Source organism: Camellia sinensis, chromosome 2, assembly GCF_055761805.1.
Source record: "Camellia sinensis isolate YWXY chromosome 2, ASM5576180v1, whole genome shotgun sequence".
Taxonomy (NCBI): domain Eukaryota; kingdom Viridiplantae; phylum Streptophyta; class Magnoliopsida; order Ericales; family Theaceae; genus Camellia; species Camellia sinensis.
In genome coordinates, this window is record NC_138962.1 from 120,485,453 (window position 1) to 120,495,659 (window position 10,207).

Sequence of the window (10,207 nt, forward strand, 5' to 3'; positions counted from 1 at the left end):
TAGTAAGGGGCTGCAGAAGCAATTATACAAAATAGATAAGGTCCAATGAGCTGTGATAACATACATGGGACAGAACATTTCAAAACTTATATATATACATAAGCATGCCAGTCAAGGACACCAATATTTACAAAATATTTACAGAAGTGCACTTCCCAAGACCTGACTTTACAAAGTAGTCACAGAGACTAGCATAAGCACAAAAATAGCCAAGGAAATAGACTTCAATCGGGACCTCCTCGGGAGGCACAACGGTTGGCTGACAAAAACAGAAACGAAGGCCGTCAACTCTGGCCCTAGTCACACGCCGGCTCACCTACATATATAATATAAACTGTGAGCAAAGGCCCAGTGAACAATAACAGAGTAAAGGGGTTTCAATGAATGAGTCCGAAAAGATTCAGAAATCATAATTCAGTTTCATATCAAAATCATAATTTGTCCAGATCATATACAGACAGAAATCATAAGTCATGCACAAGCATACGTGATACATCCATTAGCATTAACAGAACAGAATAGAACGTATACACGTGAGGTTACGAATAACCAGTTCCATAAAGGAACCTCCGGATCCGGGTAACAGAACAAAACAGAAATATGCTAAGCCCCCGTGACGGGGCCTCCGGTACGGGTAACAGAGTGCTAACAGATTAAGTTCCATAAAGGAACCTCCGATACCAGGTAACAGCCAACAGATATCACATGATGCTAAGGATGTCACGAATACATATCAGAAATTGGACAATCATTCATTGAACAGAACATATCATTTCAAAAAACCGATCTCATTTTATCACACAGAAAATAAATACAGTTGAACATAACTTTACTAGGTTATTACTCACAGTTGGCCTTGAGACAAACAGACGGAGCAGATTGGTTAACAGTGTATGGCGCGTGACCTACAGAACACATAACAGATACACACTTGAAACATACTTTCGAATTGAACACAACCCGTTTCATTTGCTCGTAGTGTGTTTCTAACCTTCAATCCTCATTATGGAGTCTTAAACATGGCCTAGGAATGCCTAGGATAGAATGAGGATGCAAGAATGCATTGGAAAACATTTCATAAAATTTGCTGAAATAAGGTCCACGCTCGAGCGTGGCTTTCCCCGCTCGAGCGGACATGCAGATGCCGAAGCTCCACTCGAGCGTGGACTTCCCCGCTCGAGCGGACTGTAAAATTTGACAAAAGTGCTGGATGCAAGATTTTCACGCTCGACGAGCGCTCGACCTACGCTCTAGCGTGAGACTCAGAGTCTTGCTCGAGCGTGGGTTACCCCGCTCGAGCGGACTGCAAAACACACAAACTTCTAGGTATACGCATTTCACGCTCGAGCGGAATGCATGTACTCAGGGTTCACGCTCGAGCGTGAAAGTCCCTGCTCGAGTGTGGGTCAAATTTCTAGAAAATCCAGATTGACCTCCAAACATGAAATTCAACATTCAACCATCCAAAACTCATTTTCCTAGGCCGAAACTTTGGAAAACACTTGGTAACCCATAAAACAACATGTTAAAAGCATCATTTCAAGAAATCATGGCCCAAGAGCAAACCAATTATGCTCAAACTCAACTTAAACTTTATAGATGATCCAAAACATGATATGCATGTGCATTTTTGAGCTAAGGCTCTCCAAAACATGATCAAATGCTATCAAACAACATGAAACTCATTGTGTTTCCAAAATTAGAATGAAATCAACACATGCATGAGGAAATTCTTGAAACTCATCCTTCAAAATGCTATGAAACATGCATGCATACATGAATTAATCCTCAATTCAACATTTTAACCCAATTCCTAGCTTTAGACGCTAATTAACCATGAACCATGAAAGAAACAATTCAAATTCAAGTTCAAGGGGATGAAATCTCTACCTTAGGTCTTGAATTCTAGGTGTATGAGCTCAAATATGCAATTCTTCTTTAATTTCTTCTAAGTCTCCAAGCTAAATCTCTTGTTGAACTCAAATTCTCCTACTCTCCCTCTCTCTCTCGAATTGGTCTAAGAAAGAATGAAGGAATGATGCAAAAAGATATAAAATCTATTAATGGCCTAAAGTGCCCACTAGTGGCAAAGATGCAATTAATTCAAGTTGATGTAATTTAACTTTATTTAATCATACCAAATCAAATTTAAATTAAATCTACCATAAAATCACATAAATCCTAATTAACACATAACACTAATCAATTTCGGAATCGGGTGCCGATAAGACTTTCAATTCGCAGTTCAAAGTCAAAACATGAACAGATCGTTTTACACCGAACAGATAGAACACAAAAATCAAACGACACACATGCAAATTAATTCCAAATTCCTCCTAATCTACTGTTAGGCATAATTAAGTGCGAATTAACATTAATCAGAGGTCGGGGTTATTACAGTTCTCTCTCACACACACAGAGCTCTCTTACACACAAAATAGTAACCACCAAACCTCACCCCCACTCACTACTAACGCTCACCACCCCACCGTCACTGGTAACCGTCGCTCGCCACCATCGCACGTCACACCACCACCGCCGCAAATCACCACCGCCACTACCTCAAATCATAGGTTTTTCTCTCTCTGTGTCGGTCTTACTGTCTTTCACTCTCTCTCTCTCTATTGATCTCGGTCTCTGTCTCCTTTCTTTCTCTCTCTTTCTCTTTGCCTTCCTGTATTTCCTCATTTCTCACACTTGCTGGGGTTTTATATATTTTTTTAGTTTAATTTTGTGTTGATTTCTTGGATATGGTTGAAGTGGTTTGATTTCTATAAAATAATGGGTTTGATTTAGGGTTTATGGATTTGACAGAGAAAAAAAATTGATGTCAAAAATCAAAATTAATGAACAAGTTGATTTTTTTCAGTTTAGTGAATAAGAATCATTCAAGAACATTGATTCATAAGTACATTCATAAATTAATTTTTTAAGAAAATATTTATGGTAAAAAAGATTGGAATTTGGGCTTTATTTGTTTTTTTCTTTTCTTGCTTGAGCAAAAACCATCAGGCTTTGTTGAATAGTTGGGGTTCCATTTTCTGTGTGTTAAACTTATTCTCCTATCCAACTTCTAGGTTATGATTGCTTACATAATTATCTATCATATTGTATCCATCCTAACATACGATTGTTGTGACCTCTAACTTGAAAATTAGTAGCAAAAATTGTCAAGCTTTAATGTGGAATGGGAAAATGATTAACGTTTATTGTAGTGGGAGATGGTAAACAATTGCATTCTTTGTTTCTTGTGCTTGATTTATCCCTCCCTTCTTTGGTTACTGTTAGTGACTATGAATACATGGTTGGTATCACTTTAAATTTCAACTTGCTGATAATATTTATATCACTTTTTTTTAGTTTTTTTGATGAGCCCTATGGAAGTGTTGGGGTGATACCCCTAGGCCACATGCATCACCAGTGTATCTTTCCAGACACAATTTAATCCCAAATCCTATAAATTATAATAACTAAAACATTATTAGATACCTTCCAGTGTAATTCTCATTCACCCTTGGAAACCCTAATTATAAAATCTTAGGAAGTATATTCTGTAAATTTTGGGCATCAGTGTTGTTTATCAACAAGGATGGGATCTTTATATCTATTTTCATGGCTACACATATTGTCATTTGTATCCACACAAGTACTTGTAGATGTGGCTTCCATGAGTTTGGATGTATTTGGATGTTAATTTTTAATTGGTTGCACTTTAAATACTTACCTTTTAATTTTGTTTACAACCACAAATTACCCGTACTTGGTTGTTTTCTTTCTTTTCTTTTCTTTTCTTTTCTTTTTTCTTTTTAACTGATGAACTGTTCGTATCACATTGACTTCTTATAGGAGCATTAGACTAGTATTGAGTAATGTCAAAATATGCCATTGCTTGTATAGTAGAGCTGCAATTTATGTAGAAACTTCTAATTGCTTTTGCTTGAGCAGGCTATGGGATAAATCTAAAAGGTGATGACGCTGTTACCATGAAATATTTTGATCCGAGTGTGCAAAATAGGGCAAATGAGTTGAAGGCCTCTTTTGCAAATGGCCAAGCAAATACAAGTAGCAAAAGGGTATGCGTGCATGAATATGTGAGATATTTTTTCTATTGTTCACTTGTTAGTTCTTCCTATCTGTAACTTGCTTACTTCATAATCCTTGTGTATCACTAATTATTTAATAATTAATACAAGAAACAGGGTATTCACTTGCGCATGAGCACATTCACATATCTTCACTCTCATGGATTGTCATGCATATAACAGTGGGGATCCCTTAGAACATCTTATCATTTAACAAGGAATGAAAATACACTCCTACCTTATCAAATTGGGTTTTGATTTAGGTATAGTAGTGTGTAACACTTTACTTTCAATGTATGCAAAGTATTCAGACCTTTATGATACATTTAAAATGTTCTACGAGATGAGTTTTATCTTTTTTGAAAATTTAATTTTTTACTATGCAGTCTAGAGTGGAAAAGCTTAGACCTGTTATATTTTTTGAGTCAGGCCTATAGCTAATAATTTAGGACTGATGTTAGGCTGGGCTAGCCTTGGGCTACTGCAAATTTCATTATTATCTAGAATAGGCCTATGGCACACCCGACTTTTCCTTGAAGTATTTTCCTTTCATTATCTTGCTCGTCTTATTTTTTCTATTTGTGTTTTTTATGTATTTTTGCTATTGATATTACTTCACAGTATTGCCTATGGTACCACTTCAAGAAGATGATGAAACAAGTAGAAGATGGAAAAAAAAAAAAAAAAGGCAATGAGGCACAACAAGTACAACTTAATCATCTAAACGACATGGCTTTATGGCTCACAACCCTCTTGCAGGGTTTATATGGTCATCTTACTATTTGGTAAGAAGAATTTCCCTATAAATTACTAAAAATTGATTTCCAAAGTGCTCATCTTTGGCTCATTTGATGCATCAAAATAACATCTAAGCTTTTATGTTTACCACCCACAAGCATATACATAATTGTTACAGAGAAACCAAGACCTATTGGGTCATATTTCACTGTCTATATGAATTGATCCATACATATATATTATATGTAAACCTGTTTGAACTAGTTACTATATGAATTGATCCATACATAGACATATTTCACTGTATCACAATATGAACAAGTTACCTGTGGAGACAGACGACATTTAATTAGCATATGTAGGTTGGGAGTTAAAAGTGTAAACTGTTAACAGTTGAAGACGGTGTTAGAAATAATGGTTTTATATGCTTATTTTGGGCCAACTTTGAGCCCAAATTTGAGTGGGCTTGCCGCATAGCAAGCCACACGGTGAAGACAGTTCGTCAAAACCATTTACGAGTGAATGGGAAGTTGACGTCATTTTCGGGTTCGTGGAATAAGAAATTGAAGAAAAATAAAATGTGGATTTCCTTAAAATGGTTATCCCACATTGGAAACTTAAGAAAACTTATGTGTGTATATAAGTTCTAGGTAGCAATACTTGGGTTGGGCCTCAAGGGGTACCCCAAGTTTGTAGAAGGAAGGAGTTATGGACAAAGTGACCTTTGGCTCAAACCACCACACACGCACACCGTCGCCGTCCAACCGGCCGAGCCGTGCCGAGCGCTAGTGTGGGTTGTGGGTCGGGTCGGCTCTAATATTAATTTTTTATACAAAATTTATTTGAATTTTTTCTAAAAATTATTGCAGGAAAATTAATCTTTTTCTGAACGAAATTAATTCAAATTTTGCACTAAATTTGAATTCAAATTTTATGTTCATAACAATGCCTCTTCCAATTCAATTTCCTATGGTCCCGCAGGTTTAAACAGCTTGCAGCTGTTCTGGTTTTCAACAGATTTGTTCATTTCAAAAACATACATGTTCAATTTGAATCATATCTGTTCAGATCTGTCCCAGCAGTCACCATTTGCCTATAAATAGAGATCTTTTCCAAGAGATTTTGACATCCAAAAATTCATTCGTCTTCCTGGTTTTGTTCTCTCTTTGCATTATTCTTCATTCTAATTTTTAGAGACATATTTGAGAGTATAGAACATAGATTCTAGTTCGCCGAAATAGATTATTTTTAGTGTTAATACAATCTGTGTAGATCATTGTATCCTGGGAGATAGACGACATTCATCCGTAAGCACCGAGGCGGGGCGAATCTGTCTTAAAGATAAAGTGTCACACACTCGACTTGATCTATTTATGTACTTATTCATTTCAGTAAAATAAATTTGGTAAGTTATTTATTTGTTTGATTTGTTTCACATTATTTATTTTACACAGAAGATTGTTCCGACAATCTTAAGACTGATTCGAATTATTCTGTTTATGCAAAAATTTTCGTTTGTTTCCTGTTCTTCTTTTCTTCTTCTTACAAAAATTATTTTCTGTGGTTTTACAAATAATATTTTGGTTGGAAAAACAAATAGTAGTAATATACTGTTTAAAAAATAGTGGTAATATACTGTTTATTTTCTTTGACAACTAGTAGTAATATACTGGTAATCATTAATTGTTCAGAATATTTATTTGTGAAGTTGGTCAGAAATTAATTTTGGTTTTCAGAAATAATTTCTGAGTTTTCATTAATTAAAATTTTGTTTCAGTATTTTAATTTTTGAAGTGTTACAGAAATATTTTTCTGTGTGAAATTAATTTGTTTAAATAATATTTTATTTTCAAATTAATTAGAAATAAAAGTTACAATTTTTGTTTTTTTTATTTTTACAGAATTTAAATTTCGTGGTTTTGGTATATAATTTTTTGTGTAGTATAAAATTCTAATTATAATTTTGTTTTATAATTTAGAATTCATGGCTATTGAAACTAATGCTCAAACAAGTACTGGTATGGTGGCTGCAATTGCGCCAACCCCTCCTCCTGTTATGACTCTGCCAGTTAATCACGGTTAAAAGCCAAAGAAATTCTTAGGAACTGATTTTAAAATTTGGCAGCAGAAAATGCTGTTCTATCTTATTACTCTCAACCTAGCATGTTTTCTCCGTGAGAATGCTCCTACTCTAAAAGAGGATGAAACCAACCGGCAAATGGTTGTCGCCGTCGATGTCTGGAAACATGCTAATTTCCTTTGTCAAAACTACATCTTGAACGAACTTGACAGCACATTATACAATGTCTACAGTCCTATCAAGACGGCAAAGGAACTTTGGGAGTCTTTGGAGAAAAAGTATATGACAGAAGATGCTGGCTCGAAGAAATTCGTAGTAGGCAAATTTCTGGACTTTGTGATGGTTGATTCTAAGACTGTGATCAGCCAAGTTCAGGATCTCTAACTCATTCTGCATGACATTCATGCAGAAGGCATGTCACTCAGTGAATCCTTCCAAGTTGCTGCTTTAATTGAAAAATTACCATAAGGTTGGAAGGAATTCAAGAACTACCTTAAACACAAGCGCAAATAAATGACTTTAGAGGAATTGATTGTGCATTTGAGGATTAAGGAGGACAACCGTGATTCTGAGAAGCGGGCTGGTAAGCATCTAATGGAGTCTAAGGCAAATGTGGTGGAATATGCTCCAAAAGCAAAGAAACGAAAGTTTTCTGGAAAAAGTTCCTCGCAAGGCTCTAAAGGAGGGGAAACTAAAAAGTACAAGTTCAATGGCAGATGTTACATTTGTGACAAAGAGGGACATCAGGCCAAAGATTGTCGTAGCAAGCGCAAAGGCAAAGAAAGATCAAGCAAGAAACCTGCTCAAGCCAATATGACCGAAGTGGACAAAATTTCCAATGGTGTTGAGGACATAAATCTTTCTGCAGTTGTTTCCGAGGCAAACCTTGTCGAAAATCCTAAAGAATGGTGGGTGGACACTAGTGTTATCGCCTCATCTGTGCCGACAAAGAGATGTTCACATCTTATTCTGTGGTGGACAACGACGAACAACTTTTTATGGGCTACTTCTCGACTTCTAAAGTTGAAGGACAAGGAAACATTATTCTGAAGATGACATCTGGAAAGGAACTCACTTTCAACAATGTGCTGCATGTACCAGACATTCACGAGAATCTAGTCTCCAGATCTCTATTGAGTAAAAATGGGTTTAGGCTAGTTTTTGAAAGTAACAAATTTGTACTTATCAAAAACAGGGTGTATGTAGGAAAAGGTTACATGTCTAATGGCTTTTTCAAATTAAATGTACTGACTATTGTACTCTGTATTATTAATAAAAATACATCTTCTTGTTATTTGCTTGAGTCTTCAAATTTGTGGCATGATAGACTAAAACATGTTAATTATGGATCTTTGCGTAGATTAATTAATATGGAATGTTTACCTAAACTTGATATTGATTTAAATCATAAATATAAAATTTGTGTTAAGGCAAAATTAACTAAAACTCATTTTCATTCAATTGAACGAAGTACGGAGCCACTTGAATTAATTCATAGTGACATTTGTGATTTTAAATCAATTCAAACTAGAGGTGGGAAAAAATATTTTATCACTTTCATAGATGACTATACTAGATACAGTTACGTTTATTTAATTCGAACCAAGGATGAAATTTTGGAAACTTTCATTCAATAAAAGAATGAAGTTGAAAATCAACTTGGTAAGAAAATTAAAAAAACTTGGAAGTGATAGAAGTGGTGAATATGAATCACCTTTTGGTGAGTTTTGTGAAGAACATGGAATAATTCATCAAACCACCGCTCCTTACTCACCTCAGCAGAATGGAATTGTTGAAAGGAAAAATAGGACTTTAAAAGAAATGATGAATGTCGTGTTAAAAAGTTCTAGTTTACCTCAGAACTCGTGGGGGAAGCAATACTTTCTGTTAATTATATACTTAATAAAGTACCCCGAAAGAAAGTGAATCAAACACCTTATGAAATGTGGCATGGGTGAGTACCATCCTACAAATACTTAAAAGTGTAGGGGTGTTTGACTAAAGTGGCTATTCCTAGTCCTAAAAGGACTAAGATAAGTCCTAAAACTATTGATTGCATTTTTATTGGTTATGCCAAGAATAGTAGTGCATATCGGTTTTTTATTCATAAGTCAGAACATTTCGAAATGAATGTAAATACTATTATTGAATCTCGGAATGCATCGTTCTTTGAACATATATTTTCAAACAAGACTAGACAAGAGACTAGTACTAATAAAAGATCTTATGATGCTATGATCAGTCATGATCAAGAACAAGATCAAAAACAAGAGCAAGAGATAGATCAAAATGAGGAAAAGGAACCTAGGCATAGTAAACATATTAGAACCTCAAAATCTTTTGGTCTAGATTTTCTAACATTTTTATTAAAAAATGAACCCTTAACTTTTAAAGAAGCTATGTATAGTCCTGAGGCTCTTTTATGGAAAGAATCTGTAAACAGTGAAGTTGAATCTATCCTGCAAAATCACACTTGGGAATTAATGGATTTGCCACCCGATTGTAAGCCTCTTGGATACAAGTGGATTTTCAAAAGAAAATTGAAACAGATGGATCAATTGACAAATACAAGGCAAGACTTGTGGTCAAAGGATAGACAAAAAGAAGGTCTTGATTATTTTGACACATACTCACCAGTTACTAGAATAACATCCATTATAATGCTAATTGCCATTGCATCTTTGTACAATCTAGAAATTCATGAAATGGATGTGAAAACCGCTTTCTTAAATGGTGAGTTAGATGAAGAAATTTACATGAAACAACCAGAAAGATTTTCTGTTCCAGGAAAAGAAAAGAAAGTATGTAAATTAGTTAAATCATTATATGGTTTAAAACAAGCGCCAAAGAGTGGCATGAAAAATTTGACAAAGCAATGATGTCAAACGGATTTAAAATTAATGAATGTAACAAATGTGTTTATATTAAAAACACAAACAATGGTTATGTTGTAGTATGTCTTTATGTGGATGATATGCTTATCATAGGTAGTAATAATGACATGATTAAAACTATCAAGAAAATATTGAATAAACAATTTGACATGAAAGACATGGGAATTGCTGATGTAATGCTTGGTATGAAAATTACCAAAATATAAGAAGGTTATGCTTTGTCACAATCACATTACATTGAGAAAATACTTTACAAATTCAGCAAAAATGATGATCATCTTGCTAGAACACCTGTGGATGTTAATTTGTTCCTTTCTAAGAATGAACAGGAAAGTATTTCTCAATTAGAGTATGTCCAAATTATTGGAAGCTTAATGTATTTGAGGAACTGCACTAGCCTAAATATAGCCTAT